The sequence below is a fragment of the Dermacentor variabilis genome, chromosome 1, assembly GCF_050947875.1.
Source record: "Dermacentor variabilis isolate Ectoservices chromosome 1, ASM5094787v1, whole genome shotgun sequence".
In the NCBI taxonomy this organism is placed as follows: domain Eukaryota; kingdom Metazoa; phylum Arthropoda; class Arachnida; order Ixodida; family Ixodidae; genus Dermacentor; species Dermacentor variabilis.
This window is the reverse complement of record NC_134568.1, coordinates 156854648-156881333: the sequence shown is the minus strand read 5'-3', so window position 1 is coordinate 156881333 and position 26686 is coordinate 156854648. Positions and strand designations below refer to the sequence as shown.

Sequence of the window (26686 nt, the reverse complement as noted above, 5' to 3'; positions counted from 1 at the left end):
TCCAGCTAAGTAGGTTACAGTTAAATTCAAATTGTCACAGATGACTACGTCTACGTCGGCAGAACATGCAGGTCTCCGTGCCGCTATGACTTACGTCACTGAAGAGCCGACCGAGAAATGAGTTGTATTTTGTGACTTTAAGGCAGCTCTTCACAGCATTAAGTCTTCATTACATCACAGAACTTACGAACAGATGATAGCCGACATCAGGGAAGTACACCACCATGCTCTGGAAACAGGGCACAACATTATCTTTCGATGGATTTTCGCTCATTGTGTCATCGTCAGCAACAACTCTGCTGACAGGTCTGCCAGGTCTGCCCACGAAGACAACCAGACGCGTCCAATACCTTTGTCGAGGTCGGACGTTGCCAGGGAACTTCGCCTGGCAAAAAGTCGCGGAGTTCTGGAGTTCAAGTGCCTTCAGTTGCCGATTGCATAAACTAGACCCCGTGCTACGGCTACAACTGCCATCTAGCCTTTCCCGCGACGAAACAACCTTGTTCAGCCGCTTGTGACCAGTAGTGGTGTTCATGAACGCTTACTCTTATCGTTTAGCAATGACCGAGAGTCTGATGTGCGAGGAAACCATCGAGCATCAATTGTGTACCTGCCCTCGCTACGACGTACAACGCTTCTCTCTGAGGACAAACCGACTGTACTCAAGACCATTCTCCGAGTCAAAGATACTCGGACCGTGGCCACACCCGTCACTGGCACGAAGAGCGATTCGTGCACTAGTACACTATACTTGAAATGCACCGGCTTAAGAGACTGTTTATAGTGTCCCTGTGCATCCTCCCGCGCGCACTCAGTGCTTGCTCTCTCCCTCTTTTCCTCATATTCCCCTTTCCCTCATTCCCAGTGTAGGGTAGCAAACCGGGTGCTCGTCTGCTGGTTGACCTCCCTGCCTTTCCTGTCTTCGCTCTCTCTCTCTCTGGAACTGTATTACTTGAAGAGGCAGAGATTACTATCACAAGAAATCGAAATGCATAATCAACTAACTGCCAAAGTTTCACTAATTACTTTTTAACTAATTACTTCACGGCACGTATTGCAGTTTGCTAATTGTAGCCAGTGAGTTCGCAAGGCGTAGCAAGTTGTAACGAATTATCGCAATGACGCCATTTTCGAGATATTGATTCCGAAAGTCTGCTACGAAATGCATTGGCGTCCCAGTTAATTTTGTACTTGAACGCGTAAAACGGCGTTTACGGTAAGGAAGTTGAACGACGGCGCATTTTTTGCCTCAAGTTTGACGGCGCATATCTCGAAACCGGTGCCTCCTGAATATTCGTTCCAAATGGATATGCCTGGCAAAATAACTTAATTGGTACACTTTGTAAATTGCAATATATGCCGTAATTTATTATCTGACACGTAATTAGTGAAATTTTTGTTAATTTGTTAATTAAGCGTTTAGATTTTTGTGCAAGTAATGTCCACCACGTCGAACTATCCAGTTCGAGGATTATAAGTGTCGTTTGTGCCACAGACGATTTTTTTTTTTCAATTCTGAATTGTCTCAAGAAAGCAGACAAGAACACCTGGTATATACAGTTATTATGTACCACGGGCAATTTTTAAGAATTCGGTACAGACTCCAGGAAAAGAACACTTCGTATAGTATACAGTTCCGCTCGTATAGGAAGTCCTGCCCGCTGGGACGTCGGCGCTGGCCTAATTATCGTGGTAGCAGGGCAGCTACCGTGGCACACGACGGTGCGGAGTTGGTAGACGGCCGTAGTCGAAGAGGACGAGCTTGGAATTGGCAGCAGGAATGAAGCCGCAAACCGCTACGTGCTGTCGCAGTAATATACGGGGTGATCATTTTTGAGTTTTGCGAAATTAAAAAAAAAATGCCTGTTGCGGATAACATAATTATAATGTTTTAGCTGGGTTATTCACAGAGGCGTACATACTTGCACAAGTAATCAAAACACATATTCACCTAATTAACAAAAGTCACGAATTAATTTCTTAAAAGTTACATTACGGCACATGTTGCAATTTACTCATTGTAGCCGGCGAGTTTGCGAGAGGTATCCGCTTAGAATAAAATTCCGGAATGACGCCAGTTTGAAGATATGCGCCATCAAACTCGCCGTAAAAATGCACTGTTGTTCCACTTTTTTAACAAAAATGCTCTTTTATGCATTGAAGCACAAAAGTAACTGGAACGCGCATGTATTTAGTCCCACACTTTGGGAAATAATATCACGAAAGCAAGTGTCCCCCTTTAAATTAATTTGAAGCCGATGCGTCTTACATAATCACCAGCTACAATTCTTAAATTGAAATATAAGCCGTAAGGATTTATCCAAGAAGTAAATTAGTGAAATTTTGCTAATTAGTCGCATATGTGCTTCGACGTATCGGGCTGGTAATATCCGCCTCTTCCAATAATCCAGCTCAAGGACAAGAATTATGCCATCTGCCACAGGCGACCTTTGAAGATACCGTAAAACTGAGAAATTATCACCCCGCATACAGCAGGGGGATAGCAGTCCGCTGCGCTACCGGTTGGTCGGTGGCTTTTGCTCTTGCATACATAATATAACCTCGTACAGAGAGGCGTGTCAACTTGCTTGTTGACAGGAACGCTGTTGACATACTTTAGCCAAAGCATGACTATTCTGCCACATGACGGACGACTAGCCCGACACGTTTTTCCCCTCGTTTGTCTTTCGTTCGTTTGTTTTCCCCTCGTTTGTCTTTCGAGCTGTTGAGAAACCTCCGGACGTAAAATAGAACCAGAATTATCGAAGGAATCTGCTAGTACTGACGCTCTCTTTTATTCACGCATGACCTGAATTACGTCTTTCTGAATCAGTTACCTGGACAAAATGGAAGTACTGCCTCCATCATCTTCTATCTATCCATCCATCAGCATGTCTTTACAATGGTTGCGCGCCCTTCTTAGATCAACTCCCTTTCTGAACTTCTGAGCCTCACGGTGCCACAGTATACAGCTAAATCTTTCGCGACGCCTTCATAGATTTTCGTAAATTTGTAGTTTCCCTCTATTTCCTAGCGTATTTTCGCTTTCCGTAAAGCGTTGGAGGTCTTGTTCACTTGCAGCTTTGTTCTATTTTCCTTTGCCAGACAAAGCTTCCAAACCACATGCTTCTTGCTGGGCCATCTGGCTCTCAGCATCCTCTTCGCCTTCCTGCTGCGTTTTCGAGATGTGTGCCTTCTTGAGTGATTAATGTAACCGTTGGGCTTTTTCCTTGCTCTTGGACTTGAGATTTGTTTTTAATGTGCACATGCTCATTCTCTACAGCGAAACATCCGCTCTAATATTTTTTCATACATTAGTAACTGTGTTGATGTTATGACTGCTCGTTCTTAGTATTCGTACATTAAAGTACTGTGAAGCACCGCCCAACTATACTTCCTTCGTCTAATTTTCTTGAATGGTGGTTTTTCAACATTCTACTTTCTCAGACTGTTTCTTTAATTCTTTCGTTCTTTCGCGCTTTTTATTTCCATCTTCCTCTTTCATCCGGGAGGTCCAAATTTCCGTCCGTAGCCGTTGATTGTTCTGGCCCACGTCTTTCGCGCCACTCTCGCAACTTGCGAACTCCTGGTCCTCGTCGTGCGTTGCTTGGCGCAAAGTTCTGCTCACAGAGCTAGACGCTCGTCACCTCTTCGACAAATTGCGGTCGGGGGCTCTCTCTTTCTGCGTGAGATATCCATTCCCTCGTTTTTGAACAGGCGTGCCCTAAGCTCTCTTTCTCCGATGCTCTCGTCGTTTTATCTTGTCCGGACACCCTGTTCATTTGCATTTTCTTCATGGACGAGAGCTTCCTTGTAACTTCGTTCTGATCTCTGGTCATGTCAGGCCCGCAGATGTTGTGAATCATAGTGTTACTCCATAGACATTCTTTCTTCACAATGGCTCGCAAGGCAATGACTCCTCTTTAGGTGCGTCACGACAGCTATCTTGATTACTCCTCATCGTATGCATCATACCACATTGTTCTCGCACGCAAACACCGCTACTGTTTAGCTCAACTTAACTCGTTTCTTTCATTATCCTTTTCCCTCTATCATCATATTCTGTTTTTTTTCCTTTCATCGGCTTTGCAAAGTGCTGTGCATTCTCTCGCATCGTGGACGCGTTGTCTCTCACTATAAGTTTTATGCCCAGCTCGTTTATCAGCTTGTGCTCACAAATCGTAGCTATTATTCTGGCCGAATCCATCTCCAGTGCTCAGGAATCCTTGACTGCGCCAAAATAACAACAGAGCCTACTTATAGGAAGAGTTACTCTCTTGCGTTATAGGTTATTTCAGAAGAATAAAGCAAGATTGAGGCAAGTCCAAGTTGTGTTTTGCACTGAGAAGAGTATATACGGAAACCTTTGCACATGGAAAGCCTTACAGGCACTGCGGACGCAGCGGCAGAGAAGGCGCTCTGTTCCTCTGACTAACAAGCCTTGAAAGACTTCTGGGCACGCAGAAAATAAAACGAAAAGCGCGATAGTCTGGCGCCTCGTTCCCAGCCGGGACATTCGTTCCTCGTTGACTTCCTCCCGCCCCGGTTCGCCGTTCATAACGCTCCTTCTCCGCACGTCGCAGAGTTTTCCCATCGCGTCTAATTCCGGTCGGTCGAAGCCGCTGGCGCCTATTCTGGCCGCGGCTCCCACGTCAACCGCGTCAGCCATATGACGAGCGGAATTCAACCGGATCTTGACTCTACGACGGCAAGTTCGTATACCGCATCTCGTTTGTGCTGTTCGGCCATTGAGCTCCCGTGTAATCACTGCATATCAGCTTGACGACCTACCGTACCCTGTAATCCCTGCATACTCATCCGACTTTGAAACAGTGAGCCTTGCCTTCAGCCTGTTCACCACTTCAGCTTTCTTCACCTATGTCTTTGTTTGCCTTTCTTCCTCGCTGATCGCCTTAGGAGCGCGCTTTCAGTTCTGGACGTGATGTGGCATAGCGCGCTTTTTCGCTCGAATGTTCAATAATTACTCGACACAATTGTCCGTCACTGCGTGCGCAGTGAATGAATTGCTTTCGTATTGCATAGAATGCTGTCACACCCCAAGCAATCGCTTGGTTCTGCCCCAACCCCATGCGTGCCAAGCAGCTTCCTCTATTGTCCCGCCACAACTACGTTTTTAAGGAAGCAAAACTGTCTGTAGATGGCTTATTTATTCACTTGTACCCCAAGAGCCCGGTAGGCATTGCATAAGTGGAGTACAAAAATTAATAAGACAAGATAACGCAACTTCTTAGCCATACACAACTAAACACGAAAACAAACTAAACAAGTACAGGAAAAAAACTGTGTTCCAACGCCACTGCGATGTGTAAAAAAAGATCATGAAAATTCTTACAAGTAATACTAATAACCACAAGTGTATAGTTTTAGAAAGCACTTTAGACCGTTTACAAATGCGTCGTGGTACATGTATCGTCAGCCTGGAGCTGATTTCGTTGACGGATTGCAAGGAGGAGCGGTGATGAAAAAGCACACTTAAAAATAAGTGCAGTAAATACCTAGTAAATACATGCGCTTAGTAGCTTAATATGTGTTGTACTACCTTCTTACTAGCTCTGTACTAACCAGGAGCTAGTAAAGCTATTAAGTGCTGCCGTTACTAGCCAGAAAGTCTTCTTAGTAGTTTTTAGTAAGTAATTACTAAGCCACTCCTATGTCGTCTGGCTGTGGTATATTATGGTGGGATTGTGACAGTCTCAGGGAAAATTTAAATAAGCTGTAGTTTCGTTCACTATGTTTACATTAACAGTTATGTGCGACGTCGTAGCACACATATATGGAGACAGTAGGTGATAGAAATTTGTGTACAAAACTTTGATTATTTATCCAAATGCGTAGGTGCTCACCGGTGCAACATGTGCTCCCCCAAACTGGGGTATAACCTCGTTGCTCCACGTTGCTTCACGAGTTGCGAAGAGCAACTCGTGAAGTTGCTCTTCGTAGGTGTTGCGTGGCACATTTCTCGTTTTTCTGTATGTGCTCTTGTTTATTGTTGCTTGATGTCTTTATGTAGTACATTTTTATCCGGAGTCATTACGCCGTAATGTCCCTTGGTAAGCATTACGTATACCAATAATTTATTCGTAATATATAGCGAAATTTCCAGAACACTAAAATAGCTTGGAGTGCTGCCTACAGCAGGTACTGCCAAATCCAGACTAGGCGTTTTCCACAGTCATTGAAAAAAAAAAAAAAACAGTGTGCAGTCATTGCACTCTACCGGTGCTAACATGTGTAGAAACCTGGGAGGTTAACAAAGAAGCTTGAGAACAAGTAAGGGACCGCGCAAACAGCGATGGAACGTAAAGTGTTTGGCTTAACGGTAAGAGACGGGAAGAGAGCAGTTGTAGATCACAGAGAGAGCAAACGCAGATATATCCGACATCGCATAAGCTGACATTAACAGAAAAAGAAGAATGTAGCTGGGCAGGTCGTGTAATGCGTAGGGCAGATGACGAGTGGAGCATTAGAGTTACCGAATGGGTGCCAATGGAAGGAAGGTGTAGTTGAGGACGGCAGAAAGCTAGGTTAGGTGATGAAATTAGGAAATTTTGCAGGCGCAAGTTGGAATCAGCTACTGCCAGACAGGGGTAATTTGAGATCCCAGGGAGAGGCTTCGTTCTGCAGTGGACATAAAACTAGGCTGATGATAATTAGCGAAATGATGCGGTTCTCTTATTGCATGTGCATTGTTTGACTGTTTTATGTTTTTACAGTACCATCGACATACTATGCCAATGCAAGTGGCACTTATGGCCCCCACTGTGCTGTTATTAATTATATCTCAGTTACGTTAATAACTAGGCTACAGACGTAGTGAATATGATTAATGATGATTACTGATAATTACTGGTGAATGATTACTAACATACAGTCAGTACTTACAACGTCCTTCTTACTAAGAGTTAGTCTTTCAGTTGGTGATATTTTATCATTTCAGCAGGTCTTGAATAGCGCTAACATTTTACTACATTCGCTTACTAAAAAAGGTGGTGCTTTTTGTAACAAGTAACGTGCTAGTATTTAGTTAGTGAACATGACGACCTTTCTTTTTTTTTTCTTTTTTTTCGTACGGATAAAAATATAGGTCCTACTATGAGTTGCTGATCGAGTCACGAGGGCACGATAGGCCGATTTGATATAAAGCATAGCGCGTGACGCGGAATTGTGGTAAATCTTTTAAAAAAGAAAGGATATAAGTGTGATTTGTTGACGTTTCCCTATCAGAGATAAATTAATTGGCGATTTTATCCGCGTTACGCTTGATAGTGTAGTATTGGGTGATGTAGCGAGCAGCTTTATCTTGTAGAATCAAGTTCATTTATGTGGTAGGCCTGATGTGAGTTCCAAATGAGAGATGTGTATACAATTTTAGAGAGTACTAAGGCGTTGTGAAAAAGAAGTTTAGTGGCGGAGTTAGCCGCTTGCAAATTGCGCCTTAAGAAGGCAAGTGTTTAGATTCCTTGCTAACTACCGTGTCTATGTGAGTATTCCGTGACAGATCAGATCAATGGACACCCAGATCATTTACAGTGCATACTGAAGTTATAGGCACGCGATTTAATGGGTAGTTATACAATACTGTTGTCAGTAAGCCTAATGACTTTTGTTTTACTGACGTTAACTTACGTTTCCCACTCGTTACACCATTTACTAAATTTATCTAAATCAGCCTTTAAGTAGTGAGTGTCCACAGGGCTGCTAATTTGTCTAGAAATCACGCCGTCATCAGGAAATTATCTCACCCTAGAACACAGACCACTACTAATACCAATAATATAAACAACAAAAGCAAAGCTCGCCCATTATTGATATAACGGTATGTCTGCTCGTGCAATACTTTGAAAACGCGATCATTTTTAGGTGGCTTGTATGTGGCACGGCGATCAGGAAATCATTTTGAACCTGCCCAGCGCAGTCCCCCAAGGCTATAGGGACACGATATCTTAGTTGTCATCTTGCTAAATGACGCGTTTACCTTACTCTCTGGCGCCTTTTTTTTTTTTTATCCATGATTGTAAAAGTTCAGTATCTGTGTGTTCGGTCAAGTGCCCTTTCAAGTGGCCAGTGCAAGCTGGCAGCCGACTCCCGAAACAGCCATTCCGTTATCATGTGTGCTTTCTTTTTCCTGTTGAACGTGTTCGTCGTCTCCCCCCCCACCCCCTTCCCCCGCCCAATGGGCACGAGACGAGGGAGAAAAGGGGGGCGAACTCTGGCTTCCGGTCTGCAGCACCGTCCGCGTGGACGGACAAACGTGCTGTCGGCATCACCGCTTGATGTCACTTTGCCACTGATTCACTCACACGGTGGTTAATCACTCCGCCGGCCTTCCAATTTCCGGAAGCAGCCTGATAACGCGTTGCGCTCGCCGGCCACACCGCCCAATATTGGCCAGTGACAGGATTGCGTCATTGCGTCGCCTTCCCGCTTTGGTAAACAGATCATTTTGGTCGATAACACGGGACCGCGCTGTCGATTGCATTGTGCAATACCCATTGGAAAGCTAGGTCTGCATCTGTCCTGTGTAAAAATTGTTAGGTTTTTCATTCGTCGAATTTTGTTTTCACGAAGTTATCGTGCCTGCGGAGAAAACACGAGGTAAGGCCTGTGTTTTAACAAATATCACTCAATGAAGCCGTGAAAGCCTTCCAATACTTCGCTTCCGGGTGCATAGGTTTAGACTTTCAAAGTGCTCAGCGTTCTCGCGTGAATGCGTGTAAAAGTCATTGAACGGGTTTCAGAGCAAACAAATAAGTGCAGGTATAGATCAAACAAAGAGAGGAGAAGACCAACCTGAAGTTTTATGTATATAATAATTCATGCGTTTCAGCTTTTAAGTAGATGGATACGTTTGTGTCCTCGCAATCTCTGCTGTTCATGTTTACCTCTTACGTTGGTCTATTTCTACTTTCCGGTAACGCCTTTCAAGAAAGTAGTCACTTTCGAAAGCTTAATGGAGGTAGGGAGGAGAGAGCTGTGCTTCCGAAAAAAAAGAAAAGAAAGCAGATCCGAACGATTTCTGCGTGCAGCGGGCAAAAGCGTTCAACAACGTGCAGGTCGCACATACCAGTCATTACAGACTGAAAACCCGAGTGCCAGGATGGAGTGAGGGCCCAGGGTACTGAAATGTTCAGCTTTTTTACAGATACTGCGCCCCGTAAGCTCTTGAAGCCCATAGTGCCGTCAGTATGCATCAGAATCACCAACTAGTCTAAGCCTGTAAGTGGAAGTCGTTCTCATCGCACACCTGTCTTATGTTTCTTCCCGCTTTTATTGCGATAGCAATTGTATGGACACTCCAGGCGCATTTTTTCCGTCGCCGTGATGTTCCGTATGTAAAGTCCAAGGGCGATAACACCGTCGCCGCGCGTCGTATTCTGTATGTGCGAGTGAAAGCACGCGAGGGGAGCCGACTATCGCGGTTCAATCTGGCGCGCGCGAAGGAGGAAAGCGGAGAGCAAATACGCCGTCTTCCGTCGCGCGAAAGGCCGTGGGAAGATGGGAGGGAGGGAGGGGGCGGCGTTATCCGTAACTGCGTATTTCGCGACCGGGTGGAAGGGGAACTGACGATCGTGGCTCAGTCTCGCGCGCGATAGGGAAGAAAGAGTGGAGGCAGCGCGGGAAGGATGGGGGCGGCTTCGACTCCGCCAACAACTGCGCACTTGGCACCGCCGCGCGCGGTCGCGCGCGCCTATCTTGAAAGTGGTCTGCAGACGGCTCGTATACCTTTGTGCGCGCTGTGCTCTCGCCATTATTGCGTTGAAGCCATAGGCAGCACGAAGGTGACTTAATTCTCGCGCTGCTGCTGCCGCGCTTGCTCACACCAGCATTTTGACAGCGAGTGTCCGCGCTCAAAGAATGTGATGCGTTCATGCTTGCTTGTGCGCGCTGACACTGTGCTTGTTAATTCAGTTATACTCGCGGACAACTTTCTGTGGCTATGCAGGGAAAGCTACGGAGGAAAAGCGCGCACAAGTGAGAGCGCTTCTGAAAAGAGTCCCGCGTATTCATTCACGTTCGTTTAGGCTGGGGAAGAGAGAACATACAAACCTTATTAGCAACAGTTAAATAAGACAAAACACACCACTGAATATAAAAGATTTACTTATTTTGCGTCTTTCCCCTTCCGCGTTTGGCCAAACGCGAAACCGTCGCATGTGGAAGCAGCGCCGATTCACCTCTCTTCCGAGCTACCAAAAGCACTGTCAAATGCTGGCGGACTACTTGGCGCGGTAACGCATGTGCAGAAGCTCCGCCCCCGTAGCTTTCCCTTCGTAGCCACAGAAAGTTGTTCGCAATTATACTAAGCGAATGTTTCCAAGTTCCTACGGCCGATAAAACTACTGTCCTTACTTCGTATGTCTACTAATTTGCTATCGCAGTCGATGCTTCGCCGGAGAAACTGCGACTTTTTTCATTACGCATCGTGTTTCAGAATATCCGATCTTAAAATAGCGCGAGCACAGAGCGTCGCTCTTCTGCGCGTCCTGCACCGCCCTTGCTCTCTTATCTCCATTTAAGATATAGCCACATGGGCCATCTTTTTTTCGTTTCCTCGCCCGGTCCGTGTTGGTGCGATAGTGGCATACGGAGCCAGCCAATTTCGCCCGCTGCCCCCCTCCGCAAAACGCAAAGCAAAAGAGCACCACCACCGCCCACCGCACGACTTCCACTCCCTTCTTATTTTGCTTATGGCACGATTCGTCCCCATCTGTGTTTGTACCTCCCCGCCCAGACCGCGACGATGCTCCGTTTGACGACGCTCTTTGGTGCTGCCGGGGGACCGAGCGTGGTCGCGAGTGGCCCACGTGGCGCTGTTTAAGAAGGGTGGCACGCGGGAACACTTCCGCTGGCGTGGTGGGCGCACCGGTCGGCCTCGACTGCCTCGTATTTCCTCTAAAGAAAAAAAAGTTACATCTTCGCGCCGCCCGCGCACTCCTATACCGCATATAGCACCGCCCCAGTGCCGGCACTCGTTCTTGCTCGTCGAACGACGTACGGTATTTCGCAACGTGCGGCAACACTCGGGATGCATAGTACGTGTGGTGGAATCGCAGGATTCGGTTGGGCGATTTGAGACAAACGCTGCACTGGAAAGAAAAAGAAAAACGGTCACTACATTATACGGGACGCTCCGCAGTACTTGACCTTGGTCCCGTCTTGGCCTCACGAAAACCGTGCAGCGCTATGGAAGCTATAGAGCTTCAAAAATGAGTAGCGCACAAAACACACGGACAAGCAGGGGCTCCAGATGGGGCAGGCGCAACTGGCGCAGTGGAGCGCCCTGTCCCATCCGTTCTGCCTCTTTTTGTCTGTGCATTTGTTTGCCCTACCCGTTTTAGACGCTGCGTAAGGTAACCCAACCACGCTGTGTAAACTAGCGCAACCACATGGTGTTACAAAGCTAGAGTTACTGGTTCAAAAGATGGTCCGAATCAATTGTTCGAAGCGCGGACATCGCATACCGTTACCCAACTTCACCGATTCTGTACAACAGACACGATCACCCAGACACATGGTCTACATGCTTTGAGCCGCAACGTAGCAGAAGTAGACAGGCACATTTCGATTGCCGAGCCTGGCGTGAAAGAAGCATGGCGGCGATAAGCTCCGCTGCTCCCTTCTCGCCATCTCCGCTTGACTATGTGTGTCGTCGGCCCGGTATATGAAGTCACGGTTCAGAGCGCGAATGTATCGGTGTTATGAAGGCGTTGTTGCGACAGTTTCCCATCTACAGTCGGTCAACACCACCTATAGATAGCACTGGGCGCCGTACACCGAGACGACCACATAAGCATGCGTCGTCTTCTCGCTCGTCCTCGCTTTCTGTGCTGTCCACGTTGTGGAACCTGTCCAACTCTGCCAAGTCAACACGTTACTTAACATAAGGACCCACCGTATTTGCTTAGTGGCTTTGGCATAGCGCTGCTAAGCATAAGATCTCTGCATCAAAGCCTGGCCGCGGCAGCCGCATCTTAATAGGGACAAAATGCAAAAACGCCCGTGTACCGTGCACTGGCTGCCCGCTAAACAACTCCAGGTCGTCAAAATTATTCCGGAATCCCCCAACACAGCATGCCTCATAATGAGATTGTGGTTTTAGCACGTAAAACCCCAGAATTTAATTTAATGTTAACATAAGGGCATTGTCGTTTTGGACGTCGCATAGTGCACCGACAATCCGCAAGTGGGGACGGCGAGTAATGCCACCAACCGCGTTTTCTGTGGGGAATGGATACGCCGGTCTAGTTTCGTGGCGCTGGGGTTCCAAGCGCATGCATGCTTTGTATACAGGTGACGCTCGGTCGGTGCGAGCTTATCAGAGTATCCGGTGGTCCGTTGAACAGACGTATGCAAATGTTACAAATGGGAGAATCGAATCCCAGTTACGATGGTGAGGGGCCCTATAACGTAAAAGTATTCCAATATGGTTTATTCCAATCTCCTGACGTCAAATTTACGTAATCGCCGACGCAAGCATCGGGCGGTCACACGCAGGGTTGTCTGAACAGATCAATCAAACGCTCTCCTCGTCCATAGGAGATCACTTTTGTTTGCTTGAAAAACGAATAACATTGCCTACATTGAGCGGCTTGTCTTATCTAATAGGCTCACAAATGGCGAGGAGCACGCACAGGGGAAGAGGGATTCGATGGGGCCGAGCCACTGCACTGAAAATCGATAACCGGATGAAGAGGGATGTGCCGGCGTATGCGATTGGTCCGCTTCCCCTTACTTAGCTTGCGATGTATCGTCGACAATCGCGGCGGCATGTAATGGAACCTTAAGAATGACGCTAAAGCGGATCTTCAGCAAAGAAGAGTTGGCAGAACGAGGTCGTAAAGGTGCCGAGAATGCTTGAAAACGTTACACTGCCACGCAAAAAGTTTTATTACACGCAAATAAACCCATGCTCTCCAGCAGGTGCGAGTAGCCAGTACCTGAGCGACCGGCGGCAGCCATCTTTTATTCCTTTCGGAACGGGGCAGCCTGCGGCTATTCAGAAGAAAATTCAGTTTTGTTCGGCATATTAATGCATCTCTAACGCGTACACGTCACTTTGACGCGGTGAGTTTTTGCGGTTTTGTGACGTCGCGTGAGAGGCAGGTGAAGTGGATGCAGCCCGAAAACTTTTTACTAATAGCCGAGGGCTAATGGCGAAGAGGCGTCGAATCAGAAATAGCTATTTTTCTTTTGTTCGGTCAAATCACGCATAATCCGTGTGTACACATCATATCAGATGGGGAGCTATCGCGGTTTTCGTGATGTCGCGTGAGAGACCGGTGAAGTGGGGGTGGTCCAAAAAAGTTTTTGACCAATCGCGGAGGGCTGATTGCAGAATTGGAAAAGAAAAGTTTGGAATAGTTTTAAGTTATAGCGCCCAGGTTGAATATACTTGGATAGCATGTCGCACAGCGTGCGATGAAACCGCTCTGTTAGGCCATTGGTTTGAAGGTGGTAGCTAGACGTTGTCTCGGGCACGGTGTTGGAAGCATGCAGAACTTGATTAAGAGTGCTTGAAAGAAATGTCTTGCCTCGGTTGCTCAAAAGAACGTGAAGCGCCCCGTGCCGTAAGTAGATAGCCTGCAAGAAGAAGGCCGCTACTTCTGAAGCAGCTCCTGAACGTACTGAGGCTGTTTCAGCGTACCAGGTCAAGTGGTCAACAGCAGTGGCGATCCATCTGTTGCCGTCTGGAGTAGGTGGCAGTGGCCCGAAAAGGTCAATGCCGACGACAGAGAAGGGTTCTGCTGGACAAGGAAGTGGTTGTAGCGTCCCGACCGGAGCAGTATAGTAGGTCGCTTACGATGTTGGCAAAGCGTGCACGAGCCAACATATCTAGCTATGCTCGTGGAAAGACCTGGCCAAAAAATCGGCTGAGTATGCGCTCGTGTGTTTTGTGGTAACCCAAGTGGTCTGACGTAGGGTCCTCGTGTGAGGCCTGCAGAACTGCAGCGCGAAGAGAGCGCGGTATAGCGGGAACCCATCGATGGCCTTCCGGTTGAAAATGTAACGCTAAAGCACGTCGTCTTCGAATTTGAACAGTTTGAGCTGTTTCCGTAGCCTGGAAATGGCTGGAGATGAAACACCGCTAAGGCAATTGATGATACCATGGCAATAAGAATCGGCGCGCTGGGGAGTGGAAAGCACTGAAAGGCGGTTTGATGGAGTCAAGGAGGAAATCGGTATAATAGACGATGCGTCCTCCGTGCGGCCAATTTGACAAGGTGATGTGATGTGCTCCGATGATGGCGGTAATGGGCATCGTGAAAAAGCACGGGCGTCTTGGTGCTTCCTTCCGGACTTGTATATGACATCGAAATCATATGCTTGTAATCGGAGTATCCAGTGGCCAAGGCGTCCGGACAAGTTTTTGATTGTCGATAACAAACATAGAGCATGCTGGTCGGTCACAACCGTGAAATGTCGACCGTGGAGGTATGGACAAAATTTCTGAATGGACCAGACAACAGCCAAACACTCTTGTTCGGTTATCGAGTACTTCTTTTCCACGAAGTCAGAACGCGGCTTGCATATGCAAAAACGTTTTCGAAAAATTGGTGTTCGCGCTGCAGCAGTACGGCACCAATTCCTTGACCACTAGCGTCAGTATGCAGTAATGTGGACGCCTTGTCATCAAAATGACAAATAACAGATGGGGATGTTAGTGCGCGCTTGAGTTCTCGGAACGCGGCTTCACACTGATCGTTCCAATCGAAGGAACTGGAACTAGCAAGGAGCTTGTGGAGGGGCGAGGCAATGCTGGCGAAGTTCCGGATAAAACGTTGAAACTATGAGGAAACTAGGAAATTTTGTCCTGATCGGGCTGGGTGCCGTCGTTGCTAAAGAGATGACCCAGGACTTTAGTCGTTGTGCTAGCGTAACGGCACTTCCTCGTGTTTAGTTGAAGTTCGGCATTAGAAAGGCATGTGAGCACTTCATCTAAGCGTTGCAGATGGCCATTGAAAGTCGAGGAAAACACGACGATGTCGTTGAGGTAACATAGAGATGTTTTCCACTTGAGGCCGTGAAGAACAGTCTCGATCATTCTTTCAAATGTGGCGGGAGCATAGTATAGGCCGAAAGTCATTACGTTAAACTCGTAAAGACCGTCCGGAGTAGAAAAGGCGCCTTTTCTTTGTCCGCTTCATGCATTGGAATTTGCCAATATCCGGAGCGAAGATCAAGGCTGGAAAAGTGTTGCGCGCCTTGCAAAGAATCAAGGGCGTCATCGATACGGGGCATCGGATATACATCGTTACAGGTGATCTTGTTTAGAGCGCGGTAGTCAACACAATGTCGTACTGATCCATCCTTCTTCTGCACTAAAACGACGGGTTTCTTTTCAGCATATCGGCGACGTTCTCCTCGATTATTTCATGTTCGGCCAAAGAGAGTCGGTAGGAACGACGGCCTACATTAATATGGCCATCGGTGTCGATAAGATGGGAGGCAACGAAGGTCTGTCCGAGGGACGAAGTATTCATATTAAAGGAGGCCTGATGCTTCGTAAACAATTTTAGCAACGCTTCACTCTGAGCAGCAGTAAGGTCAGGACTTATCACGGCAGCAAGGCCAGATGAAACAGATTTGCTCTGTTGAGGAAAAGCTTGCGAGGCGGCAAGATGAAGCAGGGAGACTGGTTGGGTGTCCACATAACAGGTCACTGCAGAGCCTTGAGGTAGGAAGATTGTCTCAGTGGTTGTGTTTAAAGCGATTATTAATGCAGAGCTTTCTTTGAACCGCGCCAGGCAGGAAGCGAAGACAATCCCACAGGCAAGACAGCGGCCGTAAGGACTTATGAACACGTCGCCATTGGTGATGTTCGTAGAAGAGAGAGTTATGATTTGCTCGTGGCCGGGAGGCAGTACAGAATCGGCAGCAGCGAGAAAACGCAGTCGTGGCTCATCGGCACTTCCGCTGCAATGAACTGTCTCGGTCATCTGGACCACGCGTTGACGGCAAGAGATTAAAGCGGTTTTCCCTCCAAGAGTTTAAAGTTTTAGTTAAAGTTTAAAGATTAAAGTTTTCCCTTCAAAAACTGCAATGGTTTGTTTTCCGGTCGCTGGACATGGAGTTGGGAGACAGTCCGAAGTGGCGGAACAGAACGTCCTTGTGGCGATGGGGAGCGGCGTCTCGAGGCACGTGTGTTGTGTGCGGTGTTGGAGAAGTCGGCCAGAGATGGAGATCGGCGAACGGGAGGATTATCGTCATAAGTGCGGCAGACGCGAGGAGGTGGCTCATCGCGTTCAAAGGCCGCGTAACCACGACGTTCGTCTTGCTGGCGGCGTCGGCAAAACCAGGAAATATGTCCTCGAAAGCCGCAGTAATAGCAATAGGCCTCGACGAACGCCAGGCAGAGTAGTAAGGCGGGTTCGGAGCTCGGGTGACTAAAGTTGCCAGGTGATCGGGAACATGCGCAGGTGGTGTGATTGGAGACGGCGCGGTTGGCATTGCAGCAACCTGGGCGTAAGAAGCCGGTTGTGGGCAAGGAGAAGCGTTGGTATGCTGGGCGTTCTGCAGGGAGGCCAATTACTCCTTAATAATGCCGCGCAGGTCAGTAGAAACAGGTTGAACGTGAGCGCTGCTGCAAGGGGTTGAGCCATGCTCTTGCAATTCCTCACCAATTATGGCTCGAATGATAGACCAGAGCTCAATACTGTTTGCCAGGGGGTTGTCGGAAAAGTCCGGTTGCAAGCGGATTGATTGCAGGGCGTCGAGGCGCTGACAGACGGAGACAACGTCTGACACCGTCGAAGGGTTTTGAGCGGCGAGTGCGTTGAAGGCAGTAGATCCTATACCCTTAAGAAGGTGTCGCACGCGGTCAGTTTCTGGCATGGCACTGTCGACACGGCGGCAAAGCGCGAGGATGTCCTCAATGTACGAGGTATACTACTCGCCATAATGCTGGACGCGATCAGACAGCCTCTTTTTCGCAACTTCCGAACGAACCGTGGGTGTGCCAAAAATCCGCCTTAGTTGCTCCCTGAAAGACGACCAATCACGAAGTCTCTCTCGTGTTTCAGGAACCATGTCTTGTCGACTTGAGAGACGTAAAATGGTACGTTATTTAACCTCGATGTCTCGTTCCATTTGTTGTACTCGCTGACACGATCGTAGTTGTCGAGCCAGTCTTCAACGTCCTCACCAGGCAAGCCAGAGAAGATTTCAGGATCGCGATACCGGATGTTGGCAGGGCTGGGAGTGGTGGCAGGGCTGGCACTTGAACTAAGCTGGTGTACGCTGCGGGCTGGTCTTGTGACATGGCGGCCTCTTGCCGTAAGCGGCGTCCCGAACGTAGCTTCAGGAGTGATCTTGAAGAGGATTGAGGTCGAAGGGATCTTAAAGCGCCTCCACCACTTGAAATACCACGGTCGAGACTACGCTTTATTCCAAGAAAGAAAGGTGGCACCGACGCAAAAACGAACACGAACCGATGATTGATGCTGACTTTGTACAGATGAAGTCCGCATAAATGCCATATATATATATATATATATATATATATATATATATATATATATATATATATATATATATATATATATATATATATATATATATATATATATATATATATATATATTTCTTGCATATGAAGAAACTTCCTGCGGCCTCGAAGAATTGAGCGCTGAAGTGACGGCGTTATTGAGTATAATACAAGACCTTATAGTAGATAGATGAAAGGCGGCGCTAGAGCGGAGCGATTTCCGACAGTTCCAACAAGTCAACATGCTTCTCCACATCCTCCTGGAAAAATATTCCTGCCATGGTTATAGGAATTCTAGTGAGTGAGTGAGTGAATGAGTGAGTGAGTGAGTGAGTGAGTGAGTGAGTGAGTGAGTGAGTGAGTGAGTGAGTGAGTGAGTGAGTGAGTGAGTGAGTGAGTGAGTGAGTGAGTGAGTGAGTGAGTGAGTGAGTGAGTGAGTGAGTGAGTGAGTGAGTGAGTGAAACAACTTTATTTGGTCCACTATAGACGTAAGCAAACTCAACGTCACCTGGCTAGGCCCACTCGGGGACCATCAGGTGAAACCTGACGGCCCTCTCGCGAGCCATCTGGACTGCCAGGATTTGAGAGGTCTGGTCCTGGGCCCTAATGAGCTTCATCACTTCCTCTTGAATGAAAGGGGGACCGGCAGAGTTGCAGCCCCACAGGACATTCTGGTGACAAAATATTGAGCTTGTACGAGTTACACGATGCACAGAATGGAAAGCTTATTCTCTTTGTTTGCGAGAGCGTTTAAAACCTTCTAGAGCAGTAAACGTGTGGCACTTCACCATAGAAAGCAGAATTGCTTGTATACCTCTAACTTTTATTTTATTTTCTCATTTTCTGATAATGTAGAGCTTGTGCTGAGTGACTTGGGATGGACAGTCGCTTCCGCTCTCGTATATAGGTATACCACGGTGACACTTTCGTGCGCTTCATGCAAGATGAATTGCGCATTGCAAGGCCTGTTAAACGCTCCAATGGCTTGTTATTTCGGCGCTGCCGTCTTTGCTATCCTTTGAAGACGAACATGCCAATGAAGAAATTGAACTATATATTAATTTGGATGCTTATTTACAATAAGGTGCCAGTAAATCTATATCCGCGACATTCTACTTTACAAATCTGAAGGCTTCGTTTTTTTTTTTTCTGAACTTAACTGCGGGGATTGAACACGTTGTCACCAGATACCCACTCCCGCTTGTAATCCCTTTAGATAACGGAGTCAATCTCCATTAGCGTGAATCGTCCCCTTGTCTTTTCTGTAATCACCTGGAGCTTTCGGCAACTTTTTTTTAATTTAATCATTTATTTCCTTGTACGTAATATTTAATAAGTCCGTAAAATGAACACTGCAGATATATGGGGCTGCGCGCGATGCTCTTCTCAACTATTTAGCCTAAAACGGCGAAAGACGGGGACAGAAAAAACACGCATACACACGGGACTTTGTGTATGTGTGTCGTCGTTTAAGCGCTAAAATAACACCGAGTCTCGAGCAGCAACTGGTCCAAGCCAAGATGCCGTTGCACCAGTCCCGAGTTTCTCAGTCTTCTCCTTTAACTGCAAATGATGAATCGCATATATAGGTCAGTTCAGCCCAGCAGCTTGTGCAGCCACCGGTCGCAGCGGCCTATAATGCGATGCCGTTTACATGCATGGTGGCGAAGCATCCAGAAAGGCTCCGTGATAGCGGCTCGGCGCCGCAGCTAAGCCGCTGAGCTTCTGAGCTTCCTGGGCTCCCGGAAGGAGACCCTGCCGACCGTTAAAGAATTCCGGCTCGCTGCAGTGCAGTGCTCGAGTCGCGTACATATGCATTTTACCTCTAGCCACAGCAGCGCCTCGACATAAACCGAAAGGCGCAGTGACTGTGCTGCGTGCGTGCGTGTTAAGAAGCATGATTGTATAAACTCTTTATCAGCCAAGAATAGGAAAACACCCAATCCACTTACGGAGCAATGCCAAGTGCCGAAAAGCCCCCAATGTTCTCGTCAGAAACATGCAGAGTCACGGAACGCGGAGCTATTATTATATCCCCTTCTATCACGATGTCTTTCGTATACGGAGTGAACTTATTCTTGCTGGTGCCGCACTTTGACGGTAAAGAAGTTATTTCCCAAATTGTGGAACAAAATACGTGGCCGTTCCAGTTGCTATTGTGTTTCAATGCATAAAGGAGCGTTTTGTTAGAAGAGTAGAGCAGTGCATCTTTACGGCAAATTTGATGGCGCGTATCTGCAAACCGGCGTCATTCTGGAAACTCATTTCAAGTGGATTCGCCTTGCAAGCTCGCCGGTTACAGTTCGTAAATTGCAATATGCGCCGTAAAGTAATTAATTCAAAACATAATTAGTGGTTGTTCGTTATTTTTTGAATGTGTGTTTCGATTTCTCGGGCAGGTAATGTCCGCCTCTCTGAATAATATAGCTCAAGTACTAGAATTACGCTATCTGCAACAGGCATATTTTTTTTAATTCTATAAAACCTACAAAATGACCCGCATGTAGAATTGCGGCGCTGCCCTTATTATCAATATACCCCCGCAATTGCGGATGACGTTCTGCTTTTCTTTGATTGCATATATCTTTTTTCTACCAGTGTCAAGTCTCCTTCTTCACGATTCCACACATTGCCCGTCTGTTACTGCTTCCTCAATTTTTCCAGCGTTGATTTTGGTTATCACTTCCTCTCGTTGAACAGTTTTGACAGTTCAGGTAATTCTACCTGATCGATGTATCTCGCCGGCGCACCCGTTTGTAAAGCTTGCAGGTAAAGGGCATCGCCGCATAGTTCTTGTTATATTGCTCTTAAGTAATCGATTGGCGTACGTGAACGTTGTTGTGAAACCCAATTTTCAGGGGTGCTTGCGCCGCATCTTTGACGCTTAATTTTTAGAGACACCTACATGTTTTGAGCACAGATGACGCATACGTGTTTACTGAAGAGAGCCCCAGTCGTATTGCAAACAAGGCGAAACTTAAGACACGAAGAACCGAGGTGGCCGGAAACACCGACAGCACGTTGACTCCGCTCGCCTACGACCGAGCCAAATTTCTCGGAATACTTGGTCGCGCACATAGGTTAAAAGACTGCGCGTTCGCTTTACTTCGTTTTTATAAATTCTTCAGTCGGCTTCTTTCTGCGCTGCTATTTCTTCTATTATTAGTTTTTAAGCTTTTGCGTTACATTTATTATTATTTTGCGCAAAACTTTTCGCGAGAAGAATTGCGAAAACAAGGTGGGCAGTGGGAACCTCGAATACCGAATGTGCGTCCAGGGCGAACGGGCTGGCTCGTACAGCGCGACCTTCGGCTGGATTGATAGCGTCTTACGCATCTGGTGGGGAAGCGTGAAGAGCTGCGAGACTGGGGGTGGAATTGGAGAGGTGTCGGAACAATGATAGTCGAACGGGCGGCAAACTGAGAGGAGCAAGGCCGTCGCCGCCGCTTCCGACGTCGCTGCGCCCACGCCCTCCCGCAGAGACCGTGACCTGAACACGCAATGCCCTGGGGCAAAGTTAGGGGGGGAGCAAGCGTGTACGAGGCTACTTTGGGAGCGCGGGCTCTGTATTGCGAACGTCTTTTTTTCTCTCTTTTTTTTTATTATGCAAGCCAGAGGGCCGTTTTCAAAAAGTAGTTCTGCACGCGAGAGCGTTTCGTAACAATGAGCGCCAGTCAATTGCGGCAGCGAGCACATATGTAATTATTACCAAAGGCGGCCGACCAATGACAAGTCTTACGAACGAAAGGCTTCGTGAATTCAACCGCTGGTTTGTGGTTGTAGTGAAACAATTCATGAAGTCGAGAGGAGCCCGGAAAATCAGAGGGGAGGGGGGGGGGGGGGAGTAATACCTGAAGCATTTTTTTTTTCATCCAGAAATAATACCACTGACAGAGAGACGCGTGAATTTGTTTTGTTAGGCTATACCTATAGCGGAACCTCAGTCATAGTGTTCGCACTTTTTAAAGCGAAGCTCTCTTTACGAACACTCCCAGACTTTCCTGAACATGGCTGCTGTGTTGCCGAATATATTTGCGGATTTGTATATACAAAAGGTACCAAAGAAGCTGCTCATATAAACCTTATATGCTGGCTTCGTGTCTTCAGCTCTGTTCTACGCAACAAAAAATAACTTTCTACCTAAAACCTATACATATAATATTGGCTTACAAGCATCTCTAAAGCACTCCAAACGATTAATGGAATGGCGAATTATATTTAACGGATTTTTGTATTTATTTTATATTCTTTGATTTAACCACTCACTATGCGACACTGGGTTTTTGGTCACTTCTCGCGAATAGTTATGTTCCACTGAGTGCGATTCCTACATAAACCATCAAAACATAATGTCGATTCACATCTATCTCTAAGGGACACCGATCTGTTCGTGGAATGGTTAAATATTTTTCACGAATCATTTTATTTACTTTACTTTTTCTTATTTACCAATTCGGTACGCACGCCAATTTGTCAATGGAATGGCAAAGTATTTAGCGGATTCTCCAATCCTCCGTATATAATGGGTGTGCCCCGCTGGCTGTGACACAATAAGTACAGAATCCCTAAGTGCAGCCGTCAGCCACCTGCTCGACTGCTCGAGACAAGTCTGATTCCGACTGCACAAATAGCATTTAGAAACAAATCGCATTCGTTCTTAGTCGAGCCATTTTGTGCCGCTCTAAAGTTTTGCGTACGTAGGCACTAAATTTCTTTGTCCTTTTATCGTGCCCAGCATCTCTTCCTTTCTTACGCGCCTGCATGTGTCAAGCGCAACTTGTTGCATGCGCTGTACCAGCCGCGAAATGGGCGGCGATTGTGCGGCTGCGATCACCCCCGGTCCCACTTGAGACGTCGTTAGGCGAAATTGAAGAGGAGGGCGCAAAGACCGCTGCGCCCAATTTAATGCGCGGGAGGTTGCTAACCTTTATGAAGCCCCCATATGGGAGCGCCAGGGAAAATGTACGAAGCATTCTCTATGTTCATCCGCATCGTTGATGATGAAGGATCTTGGCCTGCAGTGCAGGGGTGGTCATGCATACCAGCTCGCGAGCTCATATTTCGTCATTGTTTTTTTTTTCCTATTTGAATCTTTATTGACCCTTTTCGCGGATCAGTTTCTTCTAGAGAAACGAGATGGCGCTTCCGGCGGCGCGCCGCGCGTGGCCTCAGCGACAGCGCACGAATACTAAACCATTACCACCTTGGTTCTGTGCGATCAGCTGTCGGAAACGCAACTGTGTCTTCGCTAACGCACTGTGCTATAATCATGCTGGATTGAATCGTGTGGATTGAAGACGTGTGCAGTAGTTGGCTGCAAAGGGACTGGTATATTCAGGACTTGAATTAATCTGTGTGACCAAGTACGCGGATCGCTGCTGCAACTGTCCGTACGCTTTACCTCGCACTTCGAGATGTACGTCTTTCTTCGAGGATACAGAAATTTGCTCATCCGCCACCGCTGCATCGCTAACCTTCAAAGAAAGGGCTTCAACCCTGGAACGTCGGCAAGAGTGAGTACCGCTCGTTAAACAATGACAAAACGAGTAGCGCCGCTTCCTGTCGTAGTAAGTTTCGCGCACAGTACCTGCGCACATCTGCCCCAACTGGCACGGAAGCTTACGCCCACTCTTTCGCCAACGTGTCAAGAAGTGAATGGGCGCACACTTGAATATATACGCAGAGTGAATGACGGACTGCACCGGCGCAGCGCACGAACGGTCGAGCTGATGTTTCGTGACGGTCCACAAGAGTAAGCGAGTCAGTAGCGATAATACATCTATGCTACAAGTTATTACAATGTACAAAATAGCTACGTTTCAAGCCTTTAATTATGCGTAGCAAGAACAAATATATCGCAACTAAGCACACCCGTGAGCGATTATACAGAAAATAACCAGATAGTGATCGCACCGAAGAACTTTACTGAGTCAGAAACGTGACAAGCCGCTGCTTCAGAATATTCGCAAAAAAAAAAAAAAAAGAACGAAGAGCAAAACACACTAATCCTGATTCAATTCATGACCGCAAAGTTTGGATAGCTTGGAATACATATTTAGCCCCGCTTTTAGAACAAGGATTATATACGCTGCTCATGCTGTTTGGAGATGTTTTGATCAGATCCCAAAGCTCTTTTGCATGTTCTCTGAAACTGCCCATAACTTTGTGCCGTCCACCCAGTCACCGTCTACGATAGGTCCCGAAACGAAGGTTTGCTAAGCCGCGCCGGCGTCATGATATACACATCCATCGTAAACGCGGAGGCAACGGAGGCAGTTGAGGCAAGCAATGAACGCGTCACCACGGGATCAAACATGTCAGAGCCCACGGGATTGCTGCGAAAAGGTCAATAGCGGCGAGCGAAGGTATCTTTACTGTTGAACCATACGCCGCCCGCCTCACTTATTTCCTATAAAAACGGCGCATTAACAACTATGGTTTACTTTCCTGGCTGACATAGTTTGGATGGTAATGAGAGAGCAACCAAAGAGTTTTCACTTTAGGTCATGATCGCATTCCACGTGCAAGACGACGATGTTTCTTGTGATGCGTGTGCGCTGGCGATTTGCGCTGCGGCACTGGATTGTGTATAGAGGAGTTGCTATAAAACCCTTCAGACGCTGCTGGTAGAACATGAAGTGCACCAACGACCCTAGGATTGCTGCGTCAGCGCGGGGGACCTTGGCGCTAGCATAGATTATTTCCCCTCGAGTAACAAAACGTTCACGTCGTTCCCAAGGGGAAGCTCGATGCATAAACAACGCCGCCAGGTTTTGTTGTTTCATCTACATTCTCAGTGAAAGCACCGTATGTCTAAGTGCAACACGCGGTATTATTCTTGTGTCTTGTTGTTGTTGACAGTCGCCCTTACTGAACCACCTGCAAAAATAAAAATCTTAGATGTAGGAAGAAAAACAAAGAGGAAGAAGTGGAATGCTCTTCGCACTAGCCATATCTGAAATCGTACAATGAATGAATAAGCCTTTATTATTAGAGAGTGCTGGCCTGTGGCCTAATTGGGGAGCGGTGTTCATTGGCAGGGGGGGGGGGGGGGAAGCGGGATTGAGGCTTCTCTTAGATTCTTTTTGTGACGCCGGAAATCGTGCAAGAAAAAAAGACCTCTGTAGTATTATAGAGGAAAAGGAGAGAAAGGAGAGGTAGGAAGGTCAACGAGATGTGCGTCTGGTTTGCTACCCTGCGCAGGGTTTTAAGAGATGAAAAGAAAGAAAGGAGAGGAAAGGAGGTAGGAGCTAGCACTACGAACTTGAGTGGCTGTCCATCACAGCTACGACATCGGTCACTGAGGCCAGTCGATTTCATATAGTGAAGTAACGCCTCCATTGCTTTGCAAGCCTGCGACGCGTGAGGCCACATGGTCCAAGAATGTTTGTCGCTGAATATGGTCTACCATTCAGCTTGTCTAACACGTTTCGAAAAACGTCACGTTCTACTGTCATAACGACGACAAAAACATAATACGTGCTCTCTTCGTAGCTGTATGATCGAGTCACTCATGGGTGTGCCTGACATTCCAAAACGGAATGAGTAGGCCTTCGTAAACGCCAACCCTAACCAGTGGCACCACTGTAAACTTGCATCAGAGCGGGTAAAGTGAGATCGCATTTGCAGCTTCAGCGAATTCAGGTCTGTGGAAAAGATAGATCGAGACACTCGGTGGGAAAAGGCGCTTGGTGAACGAAGATCAACTGATAAAAATACTAGGGCTCAAACGCTTCTCGCACAGCAAGCCCCACGGAAGTGTTGGCCAGCACCGGGCTGAAGTGCTTCCTCCCCTTGAACGTAATCCCCAAGAACTTTCATTCTCAACGGTACTGCGGTGGCTTGGGTGTTAAGCGGAGATAAGGGGTGCATATAGGCCAAGAAAAGAAACAGCTCGAGTGGACGATTTTAGGCATTCATATATACACACCTGGGAAATACGACGCGTTGCGAAAGCGGTGCGCGCGCGTAGTCTATACATTATGCAGTATGTACTGCTTCAATATTAATACTAAAACGTTGAGTACTAGCGATAAGAAGTGGTGCATTAATTTCAACATGTTTTCTGAATACTCTTACTAGCCACGCAGATTGCCCTCGCTAGTCGCACAGACCTGAAGATTTTATTTCAAACATATCCGTCTATACTTTTCCTTTTAAAAATCACACCCTTTGGGGTTCATTTTATCCAACAACAATAATCGTCATCTCTCTTGCATTCCTTTGTTTAACGCGCAGCGTTAAATAAGAAGGGCAACTGTCAGGAAGGCCAACTGCGTGTCAAATAATGGAAGCCTCACGCAAGATTGATGACGAATACTGTTATGGAAACGCGATACATCTTAAGTATTCTTGTATTTCTCTGTCTGTCTGTCTGTCTGTCTGTCTGTCTGTCTGTCTGTCTGTCTGTCTGTCTGTCTGTCTGTCTGTCTGTCTGTCTGTCTGTCTGTCTGTCTGTCTCTCTCTCTCTCTGCGTGTGTATGTGTGTGTGTGTGTGTGTGTGTGTGTGTGTGTGTGTGTGTGTGTGTGTGTGTGTGTGTGTGTGTGTGTGTGTGTGTGTGTGTGTGTGTGTGTGTGTGTTTGTGTGTGTGTGTGTGTGTGTGTGTGTGTGTGTGTGTGTGTGTGTGTGTGTGTGTGTGTGTGTTACTACATATGAAACAGAAACGAAAGGCTCTAACTTCGATGAAAAAATTGTAATAATTGAAAGCACTACAACCAATAAACGAGTGATCGTGACCCGCGGATTGGACTCCTTGCTGCTAACTTTATGGCGCCTGTCCAGAGGCGTTGTATTACTGAGAAAATTGGTCACGCTTCTAGGTTGAACGCTTCGTTTGTCTCCTACCCTTGGTGATTAAGAAGTTCGCTATGGAATTACGCCAACAAGTTTCAGCATTCTAACTTTGCAGCTCTTTACACATGCTTAAATTAGTTTCCGCCTCGAAAAATGAACGACGACCTTGATGCGTGTAATACCGGATGAGCACTGTGCAAGCGAAGGAGCCTACTCAATGCCATAGTTTCCACGTGGCTTGTACAAAGAGCTACGTTATCAAGCAATTGCTCTAGCCCTCAAGTGGCTGCGCGAGTTTATTTGCGACAGGAAAACAATTAGAGAGGGGCTAAATGTCGCTGATCTGTGCGGCCCACATCTTTACACGTAGCCACGCGTAATAAACG

The 26686-nt window shown here is 47.1% G+C and overlaps 2 protein-coding genes across 6 annotated transcripts in view; one reads left to right on the top strand and one right to left on the bottom strand.

The window, feature by feature from the left end:
• The window catches only part of stumps (DBB domain-containing protein stumps), a 120761-nt gene that overhangs the window by 2512 nt on the left and 91563 nt on the right, over window positions 1-26686 (top strand). The window lies entirely within an intron of this gene.
• Window positions 1-26686, bottom strand: part of LOC142587325 (uncharacterized) — a 231116-nt gene that overhangs the window by 183049 nt on the left and 21381 nt on the right. The window lies entirely within an intron of this gene.